Source organism: Hyposmocoma kahamanoa, unplaced genomic scaffold (assembly GCF_003589595.1).
Source record: "Hyposmocoma kahamanoa isolate Upper Pololo Valley unplaced genomic scaffold, ASM358959v1 97, whole genome shotgun sequence".
In the NCBI taxonomy this organism is placed as follows: Eukaryota; Metazoa; Arthropoda; class Insecta; order Lepidoptera; family Cosmopterigidae; genus Hyposmocoma; species Hyposmocoma kahamanoa.
In genome coordinates, this window is record NW_020655294.1 from 281,529 (window position 1) to 293,761 (window position 12,233).

A 12,233-nucleotide genomic window follows, 5' to 3' on the forward strand; every position below is an offset into this window, starting at 1 on the left:
ACTTGCTTTCAGATAGTTCGTATACATCGCGTATATAATCAGAAATAGAGACGAAATAAGGGCCGTATATTCCTGGTAACTCATCAGTGATACATCACTTATAAATATCAACTCTCGTTTGCACTGAAATATAGACAGCGCCAATAACTGACTTGTGTGTACGTCTCCGTGTATTCCAAAAATATTCTGTATTTATTGTAATAAAGATAAGAAAAGATAAAATTTAAAAAAATGGTGGCGCCACTGTGCGTATTAAACGACTAGCTCCGTATTTAAACTATCAATAGAAAGTTATTTTGCGTTTTCCTGCTTATAGAGATATTACAATATAGTGATAGAAGAATATAGATCTCGTACAAGTGTTGGTATGAAGATTGTACGACAACAAGCAGTGTTAAGATAAATTATTATGAAACTTGGTGTAAGGGGATTATTGGAACATTGTTATTACAAAATACTGTGAGTACTTTAACAACAACATAGTAATTAGAAAGCAACATTTATCAAAACAAGTGAATTATAACAAATTAGTGAAATTGTTGCATTCAAACGAAAGGTAAACAAAAATCATCTGTCAATCAGCTGTTGATTTACCTGACAATCAATAGCAAACGACTTGCATAAAAATAATTTACCAAAAAACAACTAGATGTCACCTTACTTTGAGTCATCTACCGATTGCAAAGCCAACTAAATCAGTCCACCGAGCCTCCAATAGATGTCGCAACTTGTCCCATAATGACCACTACAGCTATCTTCACATTTAATTTTTAACACTACTCGTCACTATAAGGCAATACCTGTTGATTAACAGGGATTAAACACCTACAGCGACAAAGCCTGTGAAAATGGTGCCTAAAACTAACATTAAGCAAAATCGTACAGTTTGTAAAAGACAAATTTCCAACAGAGAGTACCTTAAATGCACTACCTGCACAAGACACTATGAGGTTTCATGTTTAAAAAATCTAAGCGAACAAAATGTTTAGATTAATGACGTCTAAAACAAAAGACAAATGGCGTTGCCCTACTTGTATAAAGAAGGATGTAAAACACGTTACATCATCATCTTCAGAGTCGCGGCGTATGGACACGGCTGATCCACCCCGAGATGATGAGAATAAATCAGAGTGCGTTACATACAATACACAAGAGGACAATGACAACGTGACCACTAGGAAAAAATTGTTACAAATGTACGAACTGAAAACTCCTTTCAATCATTATCGGATGAGGAAATACTGAATATCTCTTCGGTGTCTTTAGAAGAAAATAAATGAAATCGTAGCAGCCCCGAACGCACTTTAAATACACAATATGATATTGATGAGAAAAATATTATAATTAATAGCTTAGAGAATAAGTGAGGCAGCGCCCAGGAAGAAATAGATAATTCGTTATTGGAAAATTCGACTCTTATAAAAATGATTACGGAGTATGTGCAGAAGATAGCCAAGAAAAATAAAAATCGTCTCATCAAAACTGCTACGTAAACTTCGACACCCAAACCCTGTATGAAACCACTCCATGATGTGCTCCCTAATGCGCCAGAGAACCCAACAAGAATTATAATTCTAAACACTGAAAATACTTCTAGAACTCCACCTAGTAAAGAAGAACTTAATGGTAACAAGCAGCAGCAGTTACACGAAGCGAAAACAGTAAAAAACTCTGCCAGACACAATGTGCTTTTGCTTGCAGATGAGACAGGAAGACACCTACGCTAGAGGCGAATTCTTAGTGACAACTATCAGGTAACTGCGGTCATAAATCCAAACGCGACTCTAGAGCAAATTGTACTGAGCAACCTGTCATGGGGTCAGAAGTTCACAAAAAATGACTATGTAATTAATTATATTGGCTGGCTCTAATGACTATAACATAATTAAGTTTTAATCTGCCTTATACAATTCCATTAATGCATTTAATAACACTAATGTTATGTTTGGGGAAGAAAGTAAAAACAAATAAATTAATAAATTTAAATTAAATAAACTAACTGCTATAATAAGTTACAACATGGAGAATTTTCACTACTCGAAATTAAGTTTTAACAGAAATAATCAATTGGACAGATCAAATTCATGTAGATAGCTTATATTAGATTTTTTTTTTATTAGAGCACACTATTAAACATTCCACTCAGAATAAAAATTGTAGAAAAAACGTAGAGGCCGTATCAATAGAAATTGATGTTTTTTTTCGCGACTAATAGAGCAGACCATGTCAATGAAAATAAAAAATTACACGGTTTAAAGGTACATATATACTACCAAAACACTAGAGGGCTTAGGACTAAATTATCAATGTTATATGAAAATATATGTACATCTCCCGCGGACTTATGGGCAATAACTGAGAGCGGTATAAGTAAATCTGTCCACCACGGGGAAGTGGCCTCGCGCGGTTACGGCGTGGTGCGTTGCGACCGCGCGGTCGGGCGCAAGCACGGCGGAGCCATTCTGGTGGATGCGCCCACACTGTGTCTGCAACCGTTACCACTGCCCGGCGCGCCCGATGTGGACACAGCCATCTTTGAACACGTGTGTGCGGATATATACAAAGAAAATAATCGATTATTTACATTCCACCAAATAGTAGGGACTGTGATTACATGCACCTATTTCACTCATTAGAGCAATCTTGCACAAAATACAAGAATTTAATTTTAATTGGTGATCTTAATATGTACTCCGTGAGTCTGGAAATACAATGTTATCCGCTCACGCGATTCATGCGTCTCTGGAAGCATACCACACCTAGAGGTGCCGGTGGTGATTTTATACCCATTTATCGGATATCGAAGTTATAACAGGCAAAAGAACTAATACTAATTGCTATTTCGGTAACTACTCTAGCAAACCATAAAGTTTTTAATGCCTGGGTCTGTCATTTAAAAAAATAAACAACTTCAAAAATACGTCACGACAATCGTGTGTGTTATTGTTTGGGCTGGTGATGTCGGTGTTTATTTATTGAAAACATACCGTAAGTTGCGTTTTTTAAGTTTACCCTGAATATAAATGTTTATAGACTATACTTTAAGGAGTAATTTCATGGAAAACATTAGAACCACTCAAACGGAATATTATCATATTTACCCAAGTACACCAAAAATTTCATTAGTGCTTTTTAAGTGCAGGATTTGCGGTGTATTACTGTATTTTATTTGAGATGTTTTTGTTGTAGTACGGAGAGTATTTATTTAGCAATGCAGAATAATAATTTTTTATTTTTAAAAACTTGTATTTAAACTGAATCTTTTTCTAATTTGCAAAACCAAATAGCCGCCATTTTGCGGTAGGATGAGCGCATCGCGTGAGCGGTTATTATGAGTTTTTTGTTACTGTCTGCGAATTTTGTCAATACAATGAAATCACTAATTGTAGTAACCGCATCTTGGACGTAGTTCTATCAATCTTACACACCTATCAGATGAAAACACAGGCAGAATTAGACCACTTGGTACCCTCCAATCCGTACCATCCCCTATTAAGCAAATATTGTTCTAAAATGAGAAACAAAAATGTACATAATCGTAAGTCGCTTCTTTATGTTTTTAGTGTTGATAGAATTAATAATAATAAATATAATGTAAAATGGAACTTTTTTAAATGCAATTTCCAAATGTTATACGCATCATTAAGTACAATTGATTGGCGTTCTTTGTATGGAATCAATAATGTAAACGATACAATGGACTTATTCTACTCAACTTTATATAAGGTGATCAGCAGCTGCACTCCTCAGCGTAGGTCTATAAAAAGGAGAACGCGCTCCCACCCGGAGTGATATAACGCTGAAATTATTCAGGGTTTTGTACCCTGTACATATATATTTTATACAGAAGGCCAAACATTATAAATTGTACAAGGCAAGCGAGGCTTCTAAGGATTACAAATTGTTTTCACACCACAGAGTACTAGTAAAGAAAAAGATAGAAATTGCATACGAAAATTATAGAACTCAGAAATTAACAAAGACCCTAAATCCTTTTGGTCCTACATAAAAAATAAACGCTCGAGTCGAAGTAAGCTCCGGGTCACAAGAAACGGCCTGGTTCTAGATAACTCACAGAGTGCTCAGGCTTTTGTGGAATATTTCCATTCGATTTACAATGCTGAAACTCCCTTACTTGAAGCGGAAGCCAAAGCCACAGCGGCTGTTAGTGAGGCGACTGCCGAACGCGTTCATGTAACTTGTCTCTCCTTACAAGACGTTCGAAATGCGCTTAAATGTCTCAAACCCAAAAAATCGGTAGGGCCAGACGGAATACAACCATACATAGTGAGGGACTGCGCATCAGTTTTAACCCAGCCCCTTCAACACATATTTAATATCTGTCTATACGCCAATGTACACCCGGAGCAGTGGAAAATTACGCGTGTTAACTCAGTACCGAAAAGTGGGACTAGCACAGAAGTATCGGACTATAGACCAGTAGCAGTATTATCCACATTCGCCAAAATGTTCGAGTCCATACTCTACAATAAGATCTTCCCACAAATTCATCCATACTTGTCGAACGTGCAGCATGGGTTGCGGCCAGGGCGGGGTCAATACTCGAATCATCTGTGTTTCATGCATTATGCAAGCTCAGCCTTAAGCAGACGTGTGGATGGTCAGGTGGATGTAGCGTACTTTGATTTTCGTAAAGCGTTCGACATTGTCAATAACGACATATTGCTGACTAAGTTAGCGTCCGCTGGATTCACCACGGCGTTGCTTAAATTTTTTTTCTAGCTACCTAAGAGATCGCAAACAGTACGTAGACTATAAGGGGCACACATCGGAAGCGTTCTTAACGCCGCCAGGAGTAAGTCAAGGCAGTAATTTGGGTCCACTAGAGTTTATTCTTATGGTTAACGACTTGCCAAACGTAGTGAACAATTCGGGCTGCTTATTATTTACAGATGACCTTAAATTATATGTAGTAATAAATGACGCCGAGAACTGCAAACGTTTACAGGAAGACATAGTCAGTGTGACTGAATGAAGCCAAAACAACAAATTACTATTCCACACATCTAAATGCAACCTTATGTCTTGTACACGTGCGCGTAATCCATGATTATATGAGTGTACGATTAATGGAACGGCCCTAAATAGGATAGATTCAGTGGGTGACTTAGGACTATATTTTCCGAAGGATTTGACATTTCGTGAGCATATAAATAACTCTGCAAAAAAGCGTATCGCAGTTTGGGATTTGTACAAAGACAGACCAAGATTTTTATTACTGTAGAGACATTAAAAATTCTATATAATGCGCTAGTTACAAGTCAATTAGGAAGTAGCTCTATAATATGGAATCCGGAGGACAAAAAGTATAGCTTAATGGTTGAAAAAATCCAAAATAAATTTTTAAGGCTTGCGTACATTAAGGTTTTATAAAGTGTATCCTATGTTCCCAAATATGTACCTGACACCATTTATCCGAGGAATGGTTTGTTATTACACGCTCGAAGCACGAAGGAATTTGGCTCTCGTCACTTATGTATTTAAAATTTATCGCGGCTTACTGTGCAATCTACAAATACTGGTGGCGTCATTTTAGAAATGGTTGTCTACATCACCATGGATTTAACTCGTGAAAGTTTTCGTAGTATGACTTTAAGTGTAATTTAACAGCTCAGCAGAGCTTCGCTCGGCTTCAAACTTCTTTTGGCGATGAAGCACCATGCAAGACGACTATTTATATAAATAAAAAATATAGAGTAAATTCTGGGATATTACCATGAATTCTTATTACGATTCAGGTTAGGACCTAAAATGAATCGTAGTGAGACAGCGCTACATGAAGTGCATATCACCATCCCGCTTTTTTGTCGCTGCGAGCCTATACTGAACTGTATTAAGAGGTCATGGTAAGGCCCCTGTTTTGGGTTTGTTTCAGCTATCACAATTTACTATTTATTTTCCTCAAATAAAAGTCGACTTTTCACTTGACATACATACATGTAATCAACAAATCACCGCCATAACCACCGTGACAAACAAAAAAAAATGTATTAAATGTACAAAGGAGTCCGTAACAGTCCCATTGTCACCAACAAGTCAGAATCTGATGAGGGGATCCCAAGGCAATCGAAAAAAGCCGATAAGCGAACTTTTGAAGTCGGCTTTTTTTTCAATGAAAAAATTACAATTATAATTCACATAAACGATTGCTTGTACCGTCCTCGACAAGATGGCGGTGTTGATGAAAGATCTGCAGATTAGGCGAACCTGCTTAAGTGTTTCGAAGAGTATACTAGGCAACTCCCTTACGAAATGAATCGACTTTCCAGCAACACCGCCCAGACATGTACCTAAGCTGTAGATTAGGTTGTAATGGAACTACCATATACATTGTATAAAAGTGCCCAAATAAACAAATAATTTAAGAAAACCATTTTCGATTGTATTCAGCCTAATTTTTCGTTCTTGCAGGGTTATCTAATTGGACTTTGAGGTTTTTCTAAAAACATTACTAAGGTTTACTTTAAAAGAAGCTTCAAGTTGTTCAGAATAGAAAAAACAGATCATTTGTTTATTTTTTATTTTTTTTATTTCTTTTTATTGTGACTCGGCAAAATGACTGCACCGCGCCTGATGGAAAGTGCGAATACAGTCCAGAGATGAGAGTAACGGATGGAAAACACAAATGTCTTCACTCCGTCACTATCATTTTGCCGGTCTGGCCAAATGCTTCTTCACACTACGTTATAATCATTTATAAATTTTATTCATTTAATTAATCCTATCTTAAACACTTTTGCATGTCCAATGTAGTTTCTTGTATACATATAATTAAACAGTAACTGATTGTTTTGCTGTGGAATACGAAATTAGTATCGGATATCTGTCAGAAATTGGTTTTGGATAATTGGGTTCTAAATCACCGGCGTAAGTCAGTCTTTACTGTCTAATGAAACGTTTAGACTCAACAACGTCTGAAATGTTATGTAAAGTACACGCATAGGTGTAAATTGGCTTCTTCTTCTTGTCGAGTCAATCACAAAAACCAATAAGAAACTACAGTTATATTTCTTTGTCCCAGTAAGCAGGGATTTTCATATTGACCACAGTAACACGTGCTCAGGAGGAAGACTTTCGGCTGGGGTAATAAAATTTGACGTTTGGAGTTTGGCTTCCCAAAGTGTGCGCCTCACGTCCGTTGGGCTATCTTTTATAGGGTAGTATGTCGAAGAAAGCTCTTACGACTTGATAGTCGTACATAGGGCGCACTGTAAGTTTCCGGAATTGGCCACTTACATAAACAATATTAAAAAGTAATTACAACATTTGAAAATGGAAAAGAGTTCCATGTAGAATACAGTTTGTTACATTTGACTGTCACTTATATTTGCTTATGGCGTCATTTTAGAAATTGGTTGTCTACATCATCATGGATTTAACTCGTGAATATTTTCGTAGTATGATTTTCTACAACTTTAAGTGTAATTTAACAGCTCCGCAGAGCTTCGCTCGGCTTCAAACTGCTTTTGACGATGAAGCACCATGCAAGACGACTATTTATAGCTGGTTTGCAGAATTCAAACGCGGTCGTGTGAGTCTCAGTGACGAATTTCGTGATGATCGCCCGTCCACTGCTGTGAACAACAAAAACATCGCTGCTGTACACCGTATGATCAAAACAGACAGGCATGTGACATACCATGAGATTCAGGTATCTTTAGGCACAGGCATGAGTCAAATACAATCAATACTTCATCGTCGACCTCACCATCACTTTCCATCAGGTGAGATGGAGGTCAAATGCGAACTTATTTTTTATAAAAAATAAAAAATATTTGGGTGTGAAAAGGCTGTGCTCTCGGTGTCTCCCACAGAATTTCACTGCGGCTTAAAAAACGGATCGCGTCACTTGGTGCAATGCCATACTTACCAGATTCAACGAAGAGGCGTCAAATTTGGTGTGGGACATAATAACAGGTGACGAAACATGGATTTATAGTTACGATCCCAAAACAAATCAGCAACCGAGCGTATAGGTCTTTCGAGATGAGCCGAAACCAACCAAAGTGCCTCTAAGCGGACGATTGCTTCATTTCTTAATAAAACTAGACACGTGGCTACTGTTGCTTTGGAGAATTGTTGTACCGTGAATAGTGATTGGTACACGATCATTTGTTTGCCGGAAGTTATTGACAAACTTCGTAAAAATAACCGTAAACGCCATATCATCTTGCACCACGATAATGCCAGTTCTCACACGGCCAGACAGACAGAAATGAATTTTTGAAGGTGAACAACGTTGACCTTATGAGCTATCCCGCGTACAGTCCCGACCTGGCACCTTGTGACTTTTATTTATTTCCAAAAATTAAGAACCAATTACGCGGTCAACGATTTTCATCACCTGACGAGGTTGGCGAAGAGTATGAAAATTATGTTTCAGAGATTCACACGGAGGAGTGGCATAAATGTTTTCAAAATTGGTTCAATCGTATGAAAAAGTGCATTAACGCTAACGGAGAATATTTTGAGTAACAATAAATTAATTTCTGACCATTTATAATATTTTTTTCTAATTCATTTCGGGAACTTATAGTCGCCTCACGTACTTGTAGGAGCATGTGGCCGAATATGAGGGTGCTGATTATCACCCTCCTGCTTTAGTTTCTTCACTCCACATGCTATCTCGCGACGTACATTCGGAGGAGCAATACCCGGTAGCGCATAAAATAATGTGAGAGGAGTGGTCTTCAAGCATCCCGTTATGACGCGACCATTGACTTACAATTATATGGACGTCGGGTCCGCGTTAAAAAGTGTCCGCACTTGTAAGGCGCTAAAATCGTATACAGAGCGCCAAACTCCGCTTTAGTCTTCATTTGTTCGACTGACAGCGCGATACTGCGATGACATTACAATTTAAATTTCGAATAGGTTGACTTGGGACAATTTTTTGCGTGGTTTTTGTATTAGACCCATCGTCCATTTATTTGTAAGTCAATGGACGCGACTCATGTCGTTAAGGGCGATGTCGACCTATCCTCGCGTGGCCGGAGCGATACACACTGAGCAAAAGAGAGAGACAAAATGTGTGTCGCCGGAGGAAGTTATTTCTAGTGTCTTGTATGTTAGTGCCCTATCGAGGGTATACCCAGGTAACGTAGATAAAATAACTGATATTTTAATTGGTTGTCGCTTCATACGTACCGTTTAACTTTTGTGTAATAGGATTAGTTTTCGGAAGAATTGCAGGCATTGATACATTGAGTTTACCTTTATGAAGTGTTAAAGTCAAGATAACTGACAGCTGTCTGTTTCTCGTGTCTTGTTCACCATTTAATACCAATAACTATTGTCATAGTATTGTAATTAATATGCACCTTGTGAAGGTGAATGCTTAATTTTAGATATATCGGAAAACAAATTACTATGCATTAATCGTCCTCGTACAATATGAGATCCAGATTAATTTGATGTTAATAAAACCAATACCAATTCAAATGTGTGTACACACTTCTAGTATACTTATGTTTTTTGTCATTGAGAAAAGCACATAGTGCACAGATTTCGTCGGAGTCTGCACTCTCACTATCGTCGTGAATAGTATAGTAATTGTGCCATTTAAAAAAGTTGTAATATTTGTTTTTATCCTGAATAATATCATTCATTGTTGATGCCAATTCCTCCGGCCCCGTACCACTGACATCTATATAAGATCCTTTAGGTAGAAATCTAAAAAATATATTAACATAACTAAACCGGAAGTTATTGTAAACGATAATTACTAGAGATGAAACGGAGAGTGATTTGGCCGGATACCGGATATCCGGTGAGGCCCAGGATCGGATAGCCGGATATCGGATCGCCGGATATCTGACCCATTGCCATAAACATGCCGCGACTGTTTTACAGCGCGCATCGTCATGATTGATTGATTAGTGAGTGTTTGCACTTTTACATTGACGATTTGATTTATTGTAGTCACTTGTTCATTTATTCGATAATAGAAATAAATACGTAACAGAAAAATGGACACAGTGAAAACAAATCGCAAATTTGACAATATTTTAATATCAGTGCTGTTTGTTTGTTGTGCCGAATGCAAATTTGTCGCGGTGGAGAAGGAAAAAAGCAATTACACCATTATTTGGCTATGTTAAAATTTGTAGTTGTTATTAGTGTAAGCCTAGCACTTGATATGCCCGTTATTATTTTGTTTCAATTTGATTTCATTAATTTGTTTGTGATCTAACTAATTCTAAGGCTCGACACTAGATTCGCCAAAAAAGATCTACTTACACGTTTCATTATTGTAGATACTACACATTGTATTTGAAGACAATTCAAGTCGATCATGATTGCAAATCGCCATCCCTTTCATTTGGTCGTCAGGCAATAACAAGTAGTATTTACAATTTAACAAAGTTTGCAAGAGTTTATTTGAAAAACTGTCCTCCTAAGCTGTATTCGTTTATGAAAATAAATAGAACCAACTTTTACCACTAAGTGCAGAAAAACTAGTCTTCATCCACCATGATTTGTTTTTATTAAAATTTGAGTACTAAATTAACGTTATCTAACTTCATAGTTCTTTCAGTCACAAGCAATAAACAGATTGTCAACGATCCCATAGTTGCTGTTTATCCTATTACTATCATAATTAACCAACAAATCAAAATATTTGGCGTATGTACTGATTATGAATTTTTATGAGTTTAAAACACCTGGTATCCGGCCAGATATTGCTCTACTATGCGGTATCCGGCCGGATGTTGTCTTACTATCCGGTATCCGGCCGAATAGTAATAAGTAGGCCGCATAGGCCGGATACCGTGTAGTTGTGTGTACCGAATATCCGTTTCATCTCTAAAAATTACAACACAAATTACTCTGTACGGTTTGCCGACTAGTGTCCTTTGACAGCAGTTGTGGCTAAATTATTTGCTGCTTCCAATATTCTTTCAAATTTCAAATGACACATTTAGTCAGTATCATCGATCTCAAGGGTTTAGGTTTGTTTTGCTGTCTATTGTTAAATATTCTTGTTGGTGCTATTTCAAGACAACTACACTTTCAAATATAATATACTGACATTAACCGGCGAACAGTACATCTCAGTAAAAATAGCAAACCTAGAATAATTTGCTCCGCCTAAAACGATTGGAATAGCATAGTGTTCTGTAGCTGTTAATATCTTTTCAGTTACGTAGTCTTCACACATTGAATTCTCAAACGCTAAATAAAAATAATGATTTTTTTCTATTGGTATATGACAACTTTCGTTCCAGTACTGGCATGATGGTGCACCTGGCCATCCACAAAGTCCGAAAATATCTAAAGTTAGGTTATACCTTTCTAATGCACTTTTTAATTTTAGAACAACATCCTCTCGCTTACTCATTGTTGTGCAATGTGACGCATACCAAGCCGCTGCTCTATTTTTACTCTGCAATTTACGTTTAATATCTTCACTTATTGGTTCCATATCATTGACATCTATCCAGTTAACATCTTTTTTAGGTGCTATAACTTTCTTACCTGTCTTATTTCTTACTACAAAAAATCTCCACGTTGCGTCGGAATCTAATTTGTACGTAAAAGTGAAATTAAAGAATCCATTGTAGTGTTTAGACATCGGATACATGGCAGAAGGTTCGGTACTCATGAAAATGTATTTCTGATCTATTGATCGGGCAGACGGGAGGATTAAGTCCGGCTGTTCTAGTATCACGGAATTAAACAAAATTGCGTCGTAATGCATAACGTTGCTAAGAAGGGATCTATTATCGGTTACGAAACAATTTTGATAACTACAGTTTTTGTCAATAAAATATCGTCGTCCTGGATTTTTGTCAAACATAGGTGTCACATATGCTGCATCCCATATGAGTAAGTAAATTATTGTATCGTTTTCCCGTCCTATTGCATACAAAAATAAAAAAAACATCATGCAAATTTCATTCAAAAGGTGTGTGTTTTTGGCTACGGTCATTTCTATGTACTTGGATCTTATTTTTAAATCTCTAAAACCAAATTTTTAAAATGCGTATAATCTATTTGAATAAGTCGTCAAAACTGTTTTTGGCTATTGAATTCGACGTCAAACTTCAATTAGGCTAAGAATGTCTATTGTTTATCATGCTTCGCTCGACGCAGTCATTCAATATCAATAACGCGCCTATCGTGACCAGCCATAATTTCGCTACTGTGCTTGCCGACGGCACGCGTTATGAATTCTTTCAAAATATTAGTTTTCGATGGCATAGATGTGA